Source organism: Candoia aspera, chromosome 4 (genome assembly GCF_035149785.1).
Source record: "Candoia aspera isolate rCanAsp1 chromosome 4, rCanAsp1.hap2, whole genome shotgun sequence".
Taxonomy (NCBI): Eukaryota; Metazoa; Chordata; class Lepidosauria; order Squamata; family Boidae; genus Candoia; species Candoia aspera.
In genome coordinates, this window is record NC_086156.1 from 62,998,946 (window position 1) to 63,013,340 (window position 14,395).

At 38.4% G+C, this 14,395-nt stretch overlaps 1 pseudogene; it reads left to right on the plus strand.

Annotated features, from left to right (window-relative positions):
- The window catches only part of LOC134496307 (zona pellucida-binding protein 2-like), a 32,719-nt pseudogene extending 22,508 nt beyond the window's left edge, over window positions 1-10,211 (plus strand).
- Window positions 10,212-14,395: the final 4,184 nt, after the last annotated feature.

Consider the following 14,395-nt stretch of genomic DNA (forward strand, 5'->3'; position numbering starts at 1 on the left):
TTCAGCAGTTCATGGAGCGAGAATTGCCATATGTACAAGCTGGTTTTAGAAAAGGCAGAGGAACTAGGGACCAAATTGCCAATATCTGCTGGATAATGGAAAAAGCCAGGGAGTTTCAGAAAAACATCTATTTCTGTTTTATTGACTATTCTAAAGCCTTTGACTGTGTGGACCATAACAAATTGTGGCAAGTTCTTAGTGGCATAGGGATACCAAGTCATCTTGTATGCCTCCTGAGGAATCTGTATAACGACCAAGTAGCAACTGTAAGAACAGATCACAGAATAACAGACTGGTTTAAGATTGGGAAAGGAGTATGGCAGGGTTGTATACTCTCACCGTACCTATTCAACTTCTACACAGAACACATCATGCAACGTGCTGGGCTTGAGGAATCCAAGGCTGGAGTTAAAATCACTGGAAGAAACATTAACAATCTCAGATACGCAGATGATACCACTTTGATGGCTGAAAGCGAAGAGGAACTGAGGAGCCTTATGATGAAGGTGAAAGTAGAAAGTGCAAAAGCTGGCTTGCAGCTAAACCTCAAAAAACCCAAGGTTATGGCAACCAGCTTGATGGATAATTGGCAAATAGAGGGAGAAAACGTAGAGGCAGTGAAAGACTTTGTATTCCTAGGTGCAAAGATTACTGCAGATGCTGACTGCAGTCAGGAAATCAGAAGACGCTTAATCCTTGGGAGAAGAGCAATGACAAATCTTGATAAAATAGTTAAGAGCAGAGACGTCACACTGACAATGAAGGTCCGCATAGTTAAAGCAATGGTGTTCCCCATAGTAACATATGGCTGCAAGAGCTGGACCATAAGGAAGGCTGAGAGAAGGAAGATCGATGCTTTGGAACTGTGGTGTTGGAGGAAAATTCTGAGAGTGCCTTGGACTGCAAGAAGATCAAACCAGTCCATACTCCAGGAAATAAAGCCAGACTGCTCACTTGAGGGAACGATATTAAAGGCAAAACTGAAATACTTTGGCCACATAATGAGAAGACAGGACTCCCTGGAGAAGATGCTGATGCTAGGGAGAGTGGAAGGCAAAAGGAAGAGGGGCCAACCAAAGGCAAGATGGATAGATGATATTCTAGAGGTGACGGATTCATTCCTTGGGCTGCTGGGGGTGTTGACGACGGACAGCAAGCTCTGGCGTGGGCTGGTCCATGAAGTCACGAAGAGCCGGAAGCGACTGAACGAATAAACAACAAACTTTATATAAACATTGCTTTACTTCTTTCCTGGTAAATTTGATTTAGAATTATACAATCAAGAATAAAAATATTTCAAAATGTTGTATAGGGTATAGGGTATAGTTTACCTGGGGCATCCTTAATAAGAAAGATAAGTCCCCCGATGGGAGGAGATGAGTGGGGACAAATTGAATAAATAAATAAAATAATATTTTCTTTGACTGCATAATAGGAAGAACAAAAATACTGAAAAATTTATAAAATCAGGACATATAATCAATCTGATAATTTTTCTTCAAAACTCTTATATCAATATTTTTAGGTTTTGTTAGGTGTAACTTAATTTGATTTGAACTAAACAAATTATATTCAGTGGCTTTTAAAGTGTGGAGCTAGATGGCATATGAATACATAGCTGACTCAAAAATCATACACCAGGGGTGTTAATCAGACTGGATGGAGATAATAGGTAGGATACCAGAAGAGTCATTCCTTGGCCCTATACTTTTCAACATTTTTATTAACCACTTGGCAATATACTTGTTTAAAACCATGAAATAGTATTGACTGCAAAATGAATGTGAATCAGCAGTGTTAAAAATACTTCAGTTGTCTACTCTGGATCACTGGATATTTTAGTTCTTGTCTCTTCTAGAAAGATTGTAATAGAAAACCATAAACATTAGGTTACCTTTGTTGTGAAAAGTGCAAAAACTGGATAATGAATTTTATGGCACATCAGTGACGCATCTTCCCAGGAAAGTCATAGTTTATTCTGCATGCCGCAGAATAGGGCTATCTCAAGTACTATGTCTAGTTTTGGGGGTCTCACTTTAAAAAGCAGCCAGACAAACTGGAATGGGATCTGAGAAGGGCAGTGAGGACGAGAGCATAAACTAATCCTACGAAGACTGAAGGATGTGAGAATATTTACTTTTGAGAAGAGAACACTGAAGAGGGATAAGATAGTATTCTTCAGTTTCCTGTAAGGATGATCACAGGAAGAGATCAAGGCTTGATGCCTTTACTCTAGAGTTCAGGACACAAAATAATGGAATTAAGTTATAGGAAGGTAGATTTGAAAAGGATGTTAGGAAAAGGAGCATTCCAACATGGGAACCCATTTCCTAGAGTGGCTTCCTTTCAGTTTATTCATTAAAGAGGAGCTACACTGCCATCTGTCAAGGTTGCTTTAGTTTGTATTCCTGCACAGAGCAAGCATTTGACTTGGTGTCCTAAAAGGCCCCTTTCTGATTACATTTCACAATTTACTCTATATCAATTACTCTTGCTCACCTTCTCAGAAAATTAAAACACACATTTAAAGATTTCTTAGTGTGAGGAAAGCATATTGTATCAGTTGCAGGGATGTGCAAACAAATTCCTATTCCAGAGAAGGAATGTCCTGAAGACTTAAAGAATTCTTTTAGAAATGGCCTAAAAGATTTTAAAAATACATAATTCAGAAGAGGAAGCAGAATGATGTTTTACACAAACCTATTCCATTTGTTCTGCATGTAGATTTAATCACTACAGGGCAGACAAAAGGTAGGTTGAAAGGATACTTTTCACAACAAAGGTAACCTAATGTTTATGGTTCTGCTACAATCTTTGGGCAGTGGGCAATCATGAGGAAGCAAGAAGACTGAATGCCGATTTCCAAAGGGCAGCAAGGAAAGATAGTGAAGTTTACTGGGAGAAGCGTTGCAAACAATTAGAGGAAGATTATCTAAAAGGACACACTAGGAATGCTTTTGCGCTAATCAAAAAGATTGGGGCACCGTTCAAGGCTCGCAAAGGTATCATCAAGGATAAGCAAGGGAAAGAATTGTCTGACCAGCAAGGTGTCAAGAATAGATGGCGAGAATATGTGGAACAGCTGCATGCTACGAGTATAGAGGAGCAACATCAAAGAGAGGAGGATAAGGAAACAGAATGAGCACCAGCCATCCTTGATGAAGAAGTCAAGTGGGCAATGAACCAACTGCCAAACAACAAGGCCCCAGGAACTGACAACATTCCTGCAGAATTGCTAAGACCAGTACCAACTGCAATTATCAGAGCTGTGTGCCAGAAAATTTGGGAAACCAACACATGGCCACATAACTGGAAACAATCAGTGTTTATGCCATTACCAAAAAAGGGGGATTCAAAGGAGAGTTCCAACTACCGCACCGTTACTCTCATATCTCATGCTAGCAAAATTCTACTGAAAATTATACAATGCCTGGCTCTAATCATCGAAAGGGAACTGCCAGATGTCCAAGCTGCTTTCAGATGGGGTTGTGGCACCCATGATCACATTGCAAACATATGATGGAAAAATGTCACAAATTTCAAAAGAACATTTATACATGCTTCATCGACTGCAGGAAAGCTTTTGATTGTGTTGACCATGACAAACTATGGAGAGTCCTAGAAGACCTTGGGGTGCCACCACATTTGGTGAAGTTGGTAAAATCATTGTATGTAAATCAGAAAGCCACTGTACGAACTCAATATGGAGACACTGATTGATTCAAGATCGAGAAAAGTATGCGACAAGGTTGCATTCTGTCACCTTATTCAACTTGTATGCCTAAGTGATCATCAGGAAACTGGAGCTAGATGAATAAAAAATTGGGGTAAAAATTGGCAGAAGAATCATCAATGACCTTTGATATGCGGATGATACAACTCTCCTCTCGGAAACCCAGGAAGGTCTAAAGCACCTAATCATGTGACTCAAAGAAGAAAGCAAGAAGTTTAGCCTCTTTCTGAATATCAAAAAGACCAAACTAATGACAACTGCAAGGAATGGAAACATCAGAATAGTAATTGATGGAGAGGAGGTGGAATGCGTGGAAGAATTCACCTTTTTAGGATCACTGGTCAATCAAAATGGCGAATGCAACCAAGAAATTAAACACCAGATCATGCTAGGTCACACAGCAATGATGAGTATGAATCAAATTTGGAAAAACAAGGACGTCAGCTTGACAACTAAGTGTAGACTAGGCTGCACTATCGTGTTCCCCATAACTACATATGGCTGTGTAAGTTGGATGATGAAAAAGTTGGATAGAAGGAAGATTGATTCGTTTGAACTATGGTGTTGGAGGAGGCTCTTGCGCATCCCTTGGACTGCAAAGATAACGAATAAAGAAGTGTTGAAGCGCATAAAATCGGTCATGTCAATAGAAGGAAAAATAACAAAATTTAGACTTAGTTAACTTTGGTCATGTCATGAGATCAACATTGTTGGGGAAAGATGTTATGTTGGAACGGTCAGTGGCAAAAGACGACGAGGACGCCAAAGAACGCGCTGGTTGGATGTAATCATAGCAGACACAGGCCAAAATATAAAGCAACTGAAAGAAGCTGTACAAGATCGGATATCATGGAGAGAGTTGGCTTATGGAATCACCAAGGGTCGGATATGACTGAATGGATAATTCGATTCAATTACAATCTTTCTACAGTAGACAAGAAAAAAAATATTTTTAATGAATTGGACTAAAAAAGTAAATTTCAATCCAGTGATTGCTACAAAATCTCTCACCCCCTATTTCCTTGTGTATGTGATTTTTCAGTGATGAAAAAAAAAACCTCTACAAATTCTGAAAAGGTTTGATCATAGATAATTATGTCAGTTACCTGAAATTAATACAATTAATCAGCATTCTCACTCACAATTTCAATATTTGTTTCAAGCATAGTTTTCTGAACAGGCCAGAAATAATAACTCACGAGACCGTGAGTTCTAGTCCCGCCTTAGGCATGAAAGCCGGCTGGGTGACCTTGGGCCAGTCCCTCTCTCTCAGCTCAACTCACCTCACAGGGTGGTTGTTGTGGGAAAAATAGGAGGAGGAAGGAGTATTCGGTATGTTCGCCACCTTGAGTTATTTATAAAAATAATAAAGGCAGGCTAGAAAATAAATAAATAAATAATCTAGAGTCTATCTTGAAGATGATCTTGTAATTGTAGTTTGTTGGAATTCCAGGTTTTGCTCCCTCCTTTTCACTGCTTTTGTCTTTTGCAGGCAAAAAGACAAAGCTGGAATAAACCAGGAACCCACAAGCAAATCACAAGCCACTGTTGCAGTCCATAAACCAACAAGAAACCATAGATTTACACTTATTTACTGCTTTAAGGCAAATCATGGCTAATTCACAATCCCACATGCATCACAATAAATACTTCAAGCCAAAGAAATTTAAATTAGCCTGCTTTGAGTTTAAAACGCATTTAAGATTTCGTGTTCACTAGATCAAATGGCTTTTGTTTTCTGATGCTGCTTTTTTCCCTATATAAAAAGGAGATGCAAATAATATTTTTCATAAGGTACCCAGAAATGATGCAACAGGGCAATTGTGCTTCCTTTTTTCCTTCTCTCTCCCCTCCCACTCCCTTCCAGGGCCTTGCCTAAGTCTTGATTACAAATCAAGGACAGAGCAAGTTCATAGTAACACTAGCTAATAAAATTAAGTAAATTTTTGATATATAACTTTCTTCTTCTTTTTAATGGGCTAGTGACATGTCCACCAGGTAGATTCAGTGCAAAATATGGAACAATCTGTACTTTGTGTCCTGCTGGATCCTATAATGGAAAATATGGCCAGGTGGCTTGTGAAAATTGTCCAAAAAAACAAAGCAGTGATGGAAAAGGTGCAGTGACAGAAAGTAAATGTCACAGTAAGTTATTGTATCTATCTTCACAATGTAAGGATTCAGCTTTTTCTTAATAGTGAATTATATTCACAAATAGGCCAAAAATAAGTTAATTGGAGGTGTTCAGACAATTGTGCAGCGTATTGGAACTAACTGGCCCTCATAAGAGATATCTTAACCAAATACTTAATTCAGCTTTGATTTTCATACAAGCTCCTTTTCTTACACTTTGTGTACAATCACTATCACGATAGCAAACCTTTTCCGGCATTCGCCCTGGATTCCTTCCTTGAGGGCTGCTTTCAGATAGGTAGACTTTTTGCAGCTGATGCCTGGGTTTACCCCCACCTCCACCAAAAAAGGCCTCCAAGAGTCCCAGTGACATTACCAATCAGATGACATCACTGGAAAGGGCAGAAGCAACATTTACTTTCATTCTTAAAGCTTTTTAAAGCATTTTTTAAAAAAAATCTAAAATATGCCTAGCAGATTCTTAATATATAAGTGAATCATCAGGAATGAAATGAGTTGATAAATACCATGAACTCATAAGATTGAATACAGTGATAGCTTTCCACTTGCCCAATGCCCTGCTTAATTCTTGTTTAAATCAGTGGCGGCCATAGAGAAGTGTTTCTCAACCTTGGCAACTTTAATATACATGGACTTCAACTCCCAGGATTCCCCAGCCAGCATGGGTGACTGGGGAGTTCTGGGAGTTGAAGTCCACATATCTTATAGTTGCCAAGGTTGAGAAATGCTGCCATAGAGAATCAGGTATGTAAAGAAAATAAAGCTTCCCCTGAGTCAGAGTCAATTCTTGGTAACCACGTGGGTATGGCCAAATAGGGAAGAGACTGGCCATACAGGATATTGTTTTTTACTACCCATTCTAATTTATAGCCCTAGAATTTCCAGGTGCCTCCCATTTAAGTACTGACCAAATCAAGGTGCTTCACTGTTCCAAGCTCAGCTTGGATATGCTGCTTTACAGGTTAGAAAAGCTCCATGTTTCTACTGATAAATTCTGTGTAAAATGTAGTAATATCCTCAGTTCCTTGTTGTGACTATGTGAATAAAATCGATGAAATTCATTATATATGTATTTGTATATAGTACATGCCACTACAGCTTGACAGAATACCAGAAGTGTCTAGGGCCTGGTCTGGTCACTGCTGCCTAAAAAGAGCACTGACAAACTGCAGTGAGTTGCAAGGAGCACTGTCAGGATTGTGAGAGGACTGGAAATAAGTTAAAAGAACTGAATACGATGAGCATGCAGGAGAGACAGCTGAGGCGAGATATGGTAGCAGTCTTTATTAAATTTGTAGGCCTCCCCATTCCAGACAACTCTGGTGGCTTTACAAAATTAAAACAATTAAATACAAAACAACTCCAGCCATAAAAATGTATCTTCAAATATCTAAAGTGGTGTCACCCAGAAGAGAGAGAAGATTAAAACCACAGGAAGGTAGATTAAGGTTAGGGATCAAGAGAAATTTCCTGATAAGAGCTGTAAACCAGTGGAATAGATTGCTTCATGAACTAGTATATTTCCCTTGCAAGAGAATACAGGTAGTCCTCAACCTACAACCATTCAGTCAGCGACCATTCCAAGTTATGACAGCACTGAACAGGTTATGACCTGTCCTCAGAGTTCCAGCCATCCCAGCACCCCCATGGTCACGTGATCACAATCTGGGTGCTTGGCAACCAGTTTGCACTACAACTGGTTGCCAAGTGCCCTGCAATCACACGATCGCCATTTGCAACCTTCCCTGCCGACTTCCCCAGAAAGTCAATGGGGAAGCTGGTGGGGAAGGTCGCAAGTCACTGGGGTAAGTCCCCCCATTCTGTGTACCCTCCTCCATCCCCTTTGCACTTGAGCTGTGCTGGCCACTCACGCACCTTCCCCGACCCACATGCTGCCTCTCGTGCACCCCCTTGCACCCTCTCTGACCCACACGGCACCTCTCACACATACCCTTGCACACCCTTGTGCACCTGACCCATGCCACACCTCTTGTGCATCCCTTTGCACCCTCATGCACCCTCCCCAACCCTCGTCTCTCGTGTACCCTTGCACAGCCTCCCTGCGTGCTGCGCCTCTCACACACCTCCTCACATTCTCAGATGCACTGTCTCCAACTTGTGTGGCACCTCTCACACACCCCCTCACACTCCCCTGCTCACCCTCCCTGACCCTCCCTTGCATCCTTGTGCACCCTTCCCACACCTTGCCTCTCATGCACCCTCCTGACTCTCCCTGCATCTCCGTGCACCCCCTCGCTCCTCCTCACACCTGGTGGGCCTGTTACTTGCAACTTCCTGCTGGCTTCCCCACTGACTTGGTTGTGGAAAGCCAGCAGGAAGTTGCCTCTCCTAACAACCATGGGATTTGCACTTTACAACTGCATCACTTAGCGACAGAAATTCCAGTCCCAATTGCTGTCATTACATGTACAGTCTCTTGTTACTTCATGCTTGTTTGAAAGATCTACAGTCTACTTATGGAAAGCATTATCTACATCCATGGTTTGGTGTTCTATACTAGACACTAAGACTTGTTTTTAATTTCTTTGTCCAATTATTTTAATTCAGATGCGGTAAACAGCATCTTCAACTTTTGCAGCACTAGCCTTTTTATTTCTATGCACATCTAGATTTTAGTTATTTGCGTGATGATTCATAATTCAGATTGCACACACACAAATACACACACAGTGCAATTAAATATTAAATAGATCAGTTTATCAAAATTTAAACAATGAGAAGAATATGGACAAAATATGGACAGATTTTTAAAAATACCAAATTATTAAACAGACCTTTAGATGATACTCCTGGTGGTAGGAAGTTTGTTCAAATATGAAAAGAGAATCAAGATCTTCAGACTGCTGTATAACTGGTATCATAAGGGATGGAATGTGTGTCCTTCCATCCCCATAATGACAACCATAAGAGCACACAGTATTCATTCCTTCATCTCTAGCAATTAGCTGAATCCTGAAAAGTCAGCTAAGTGTCCAGTATACATAAAATAATATTTTTTTTGGTTCAGAATACATCACTCTTGTATCCTTCAACCTTGTCTTTCATCATAAACAAATTATACTCAATCCATAAATTTAATCAAAACAAATTATGTTATAAGTTAAATTTATACGCACCAATTACCATTCTCATTGGATCTTCAAATGAACTACAGTATTCACATTTTCTGTGTTTTCTCATCTCCGGTGCCCATCATGGCTTTGGTCAATTGAAGCTTTTACCTAATGCTTTTAGTAAGATAAAGAAAGAACATTCTAGGTTACCGGCCTTAGCTGGACCCAGCCACATTCCCTGCTAACAGGAGATCAGTCATTTTGGTTAGTATGACACAAATGCAACCAAAGCCCAACCAGAGCCTAAGCATGCTCACTGTATTGTATGAAAGAGAGGATTTCTACACTAGAGGCTCCAACACTGTTGCTTCCATCCCATCAGCTATGCGGTCATGCAGATTAACAACTTCTTGCCTATGAGAAATAAAATTAAATTTATTAAACTTCTACAGTATATTCAGCAAGAACTGCAGGTTGTATTTTGGTATTTATAGTCATAAATGAAATAGGTCTATGATTAACACAAATATATATTATCTGGTTTAGCAATAAAAATACATTTTGTTAAGAAAAGATGGGAAAGTTTCATATTGTAAACTTACCAATAAAATTTTTCAAGTTGTTGTTCAATAAGAAATCATCTCACCCTGGTATTTAGGATTTCTCATGCCATCAGTAAGGCAGCTGCTCTTCATATCCAATACATCAATGTTTCTAGTCAGAAAGCAGCTCTTTTTTGTTGACTATTTAAACATGGAAGGTTCAGCTAATTTGCAGCAAATCCTTCTCAAGTTTGTAAAGTTTTGAATATTTTTTAATTTTATATATTTACGCATTATTTATGTATTATAATCAACCTGATTATAATATTTGGATTAAGCTTGTTGCTGCTTTAATCTTATGCAAATCCCAAATCTCTGCCATAAGCATTAGTCTGCTTTAGCTGAAAGCTTTCTTATTTATTTATTTATTTTTCAAATTTCTATCACCGCCCATCTCTCCCGAAAAGGGGACTCTGGGCAGTTAAATTAATATTTAGCACTCTGCAACTCCTTATAAAATTCTGAAGTCAAATGAATAATGAATTGAGACAGCATATGCATAAATCTTCTGTTTAATATTCTTCTTTTACTGCTCTTTCCTTTTCCAATGAATAACAAATAATTTGTCCTTTCAAACAAGCTTTGCATGCTTCTTCCTCACCAACATCAGAAGATGCTGAACTCTTATTCATATCAAAACATATTTGATGCCTTGTTTTCTACCCTAAAGTAGGAACTGTGGGTGTGGTATTGATGTACCATCTGTCTCTGAAAACCTTTAACTGTTGCTCTCTTCTCTTAACGTCTGGACCTCTGTTAGGCCAAATCCCAGCTCCTCCTCCTCCCCCCTTTCTAGTCCTTTACAACTGCTTGACTTTTCAAAATAACCCCACGTAGTGTGCCACAGATATTTATAATATTAGTTTATAATGTAAAGTATTAGACATCTACTATAAGCAATCTAGAATATTTAGACAAAAAGAAAGGTGTGCATAATTTTAATTATTTTTTAAAAAACTTACCCATCATACTGACATCACAGGATACCTAGAGGAGATGTATAAATGTTGTAAAGATGGCATAAGCAGACATCTTAAGGCTGGTACAGAAGTACAGTATTTTTAAGATGGTAAAATAACACAGACACAGAAAGTTCTTCCATGAACTGGAACTTCTGTATATCTGCTTATTTTGTACTTTTTTCCAAACTATGTTGACAGGTTTTTGTTTTGTTTTACTGTTGTCCAAATCATTTGCAGAGCAGTCTAAAAGTGCTGATGACTTAATAATATTGTCCAACATCAACACCTGTCACCTTTAATTACGGTTTCAGAGAATTCTGTAGTTTAGCAGGATAGCATCTCCTGTTAGTGATCACTTACTGTTTTCACATAACCTAAGCTTTGTCCAGCACTTAAGTGGTAAACCTGATTTTTGTGTTAAAGTAGGACTGATAAATGTTCCTTCTTTGTTTCTGTTTTTCAGAAATTCTACCAATGTGGATGGCCTTTTTAATATCTTCCACAGCAACCAGTATTTTTCTTGTGGCAATTTGGATGTAAGAATCTTAATTTAGTTTGAATGTTGATAAGTGTGTTAAATATGATTTATCAAGTATAACCTCTGCATCCCCTTCCTTTTCAGCAGCTGAAGAAAGTCTGTTTTGTTGGATTGAATTTGGTAGATTGAATTCAGTAAATGCAATCTGTGAAACTATGTAAAAGCAGATAGTACTTTTCTATTTAGTTCTCCCATGCCTAGAATTTCATACCATTTCATCATCCATAATTTAAAAACATTAATGTACATCACAAGCTGAGTGACACAAGGTTGTGTGAAAGGGCACTTTGCTATTATGAAATTTTGAACGAAGGATATCTTTATCCCTTTCCCAGTTGCAATGGAGTGGCTGCAGTGCTTTTTGGCTGGATTTGAGGGGATTAGTTGAGGTAGGCTGTGACATCTTTGTGGTGCAAAGTACTTGCCTTACACGCTCCTAATAGCTCATATATTCCACTGAGTTTTATCAAACCCAGGGTATCAGGATGAATAAAATATGTATCTCCTCTGCATTCTACCCTAAACATACTTGAAGTATTGTGGGATGAAAATGTGATGCATAATAATTCTAACTCCTCTTCATATTATGAGTGCAGATGAAAGCATGTAATCATCTTGGTGAATGTGGTAATTAAAAAAAAAAAAAGGTATCCAACTTAATGCGTGTCCTTTTTAATTATCTTGTACAATCTGGAAACAAGGAATACACTACATCTATGATTACATGTTCATGTTTTGCTTGTGAGGTTTCATCTTCAGACATTTAAATGCAATACACAGCTATATGCCATGATGTATGAATACAAATGTTAAAAACAGAAAAGCCCAGTTGGCCTGAAATGTTTTTTCCATCCAGGATAGATGTTTAATATTGTATCTGACCTAATTTCCCTGATTTCAGTGGGAACTACATCAGCCCTTAGAACATGTGAAGTGGACCACTTTGCCTTGATCAGACATTTTCCATTACAAAGCTGGCTACCTTACTTCAAGAAAAGTGCTCCTGTGCATGTACAAAAGTCCTCTTGACTGAAATCCTTGGCTGCTGCTTAGAAGCTTCTCTTTGTTGGGTATCTTGACTGAACTTCACTGAAGTAAAATAACCCTTTGAAGTTCTGCACAATCCCAATCAGTACCTTCATTCATAAATTGGCTGTATAGCAATATTTGTACCATGCGGTTACCCATAGTTAACTTCATCATTCAATCCAATTTTCTAGGTTCACAGTTTTATACAACACACTAAGCTAAAATGTGGCTGGCCTGCTTGTGGTTCAGTTTGAAGAGAACCATACAGCTGGTTTGTCTATTTTTTCTAATAAGTGCTTATTTTGGCTTATTAAAATAAAAGAGCCTTTTTCATCCTATGTTTCATACATATATATAAAGGTCAGAAACAGAAAATACTACTAAAGACAATAATATAAAACATAACATTGAATAACATCAAGGTGTTCAGCAAGTAAACTGAGTTATAACTATGGGAGAGCTTACAGTTGGTGCCTCATTTTCACTGCCATTGCAAAATGTTTTGCTATTGTAGAAATTTTGAGTCTGAAAAATGTAAAATCATATAAAAGTTGCCTCCTCTTCCAGGTTTCTGGTGGAGCAAGGCTAAGATACAGGCCTTACAAATGCCCCTATAGATACTACAGTAGAATAACATGTTGGACAGTTTCAGTATCAGCAGTTCTGCTTGGGCAACACATTTCTTGATCTGAGAATATTTCCCCTGTAATAATGTCAAGGGCAAAATAGCTCAGAAAAAGGGCTTTTCTTAATTTGGGAAATGTGAGTAGGGACAGCTAGCTGGCTGCTTCCCAAGAACCCCCTTCTTACCCAGGTCCTGCTTCCCTGTGACAAGTTGCTTACTTCCATCTGGAACTCAATGTCATCAGTCTATTAAGTGGTATGAGTAAATCATATGCAAAGAATCTAAACAAATGTCAAGCCTAAATGGAATCCCAAGAAATGCTAGGGGATGAAGAAGCTGACTTTAGAGAAGGTTGATAAACTGTAGACTGTATTCTGCTACTGTACCACCTTATTCAGAAGTACGTGTACAATTTAAAATAACCATTATATATGGTATCCCTGGTCTTTATATGGTATCCCTTTGCGTCAATAGCTAGAAAGATTCTGTGGGATAAGTCCAGAAATGCTAAGGACAGGCATCTTTTTTTATTTGATCCAGAATTTGTATGGCAATTCCTTCTTGACAGTAAGATGCAACCACTTTCTGACATGATATGCAAATAGAGACGTATGTGGCAGGAATGTATTCTGCCCCTGTCCTTTTTTTCCCCCTTCAATTAAACATTTGAAGAGGATATATGGACAAACAAGAAACAGGAAAAAGAACAAAACACAAATGAATAAAAAGCAATTTACAAATGTCACAGATTTTAGTTTTCCAATATATCATTAGTTCATTATGCATAGCTGAATATATCATTTTAAAAGTCTAAAAATCATTGTTAAGCTCTAAACAAAGCATGAATATCAATAACTATGATTAAAACAGTATAAATCACTGAGTGAGGTTATAAGGTACAAGCTCTGCCTACATTACTAAGTCTATTCTGATTTGAAAATCCTGTACATTGAAATATATTCTCCCTTCATAAAAGTGAATGTTTAATAACAAAATTTGGGTGTTGTATTATTATTGCATAGTCTCTTATAAATCGTTTTTATTTGTATAAGACCAGATATATTTATGAAAACTCTGGAAGTCCCACCCCTTCTATAGAGGTAGTGTCACCTCTACAAGGCAGACCAGACTAAGAAAGCAATGCCATATAGATATAAAATGACTTTTATTGGAGCAGCTATAGTAACAGAATCTTGTAAATCTGAATGTGCTTCCCTCCTCCCTCACTTTATGTGAGTTAGGGAGAGGCCCGAGACACTTTCTTAAATTAATTTCATGGAATGGACTTAAGCTGCACTTGTCTGACTGTTGCCTTGGTAGTGGCTCTTCTCCCTGTTCTTCAGGGTCATTCCCCATGCCCTCTACAGGTAGCCAGCCTATACAGAGACAAAATCCATACTACGCAACTGGCATGGCAGTAGAGTTTAAAGTTTGGAGCCGCCACTCTGCATCACTCTTTCAAATCCTGTAATATCTTGAATTTATTCCTTAATCTTTCATTGGACCATATGTGGTTCATTATTTATTTATGCCAGTCACTTACCTTTTTATTAATTCTATGATTGAATCAGTGAACAACTCAGATTGTCAGGGCCCAAACTAGCTGGCTGCAAGATCCTAATACAGAGATACAGAAATGAGTTATCTTTTTCTCTCCTACAAGACTTAGAAAAGCAGT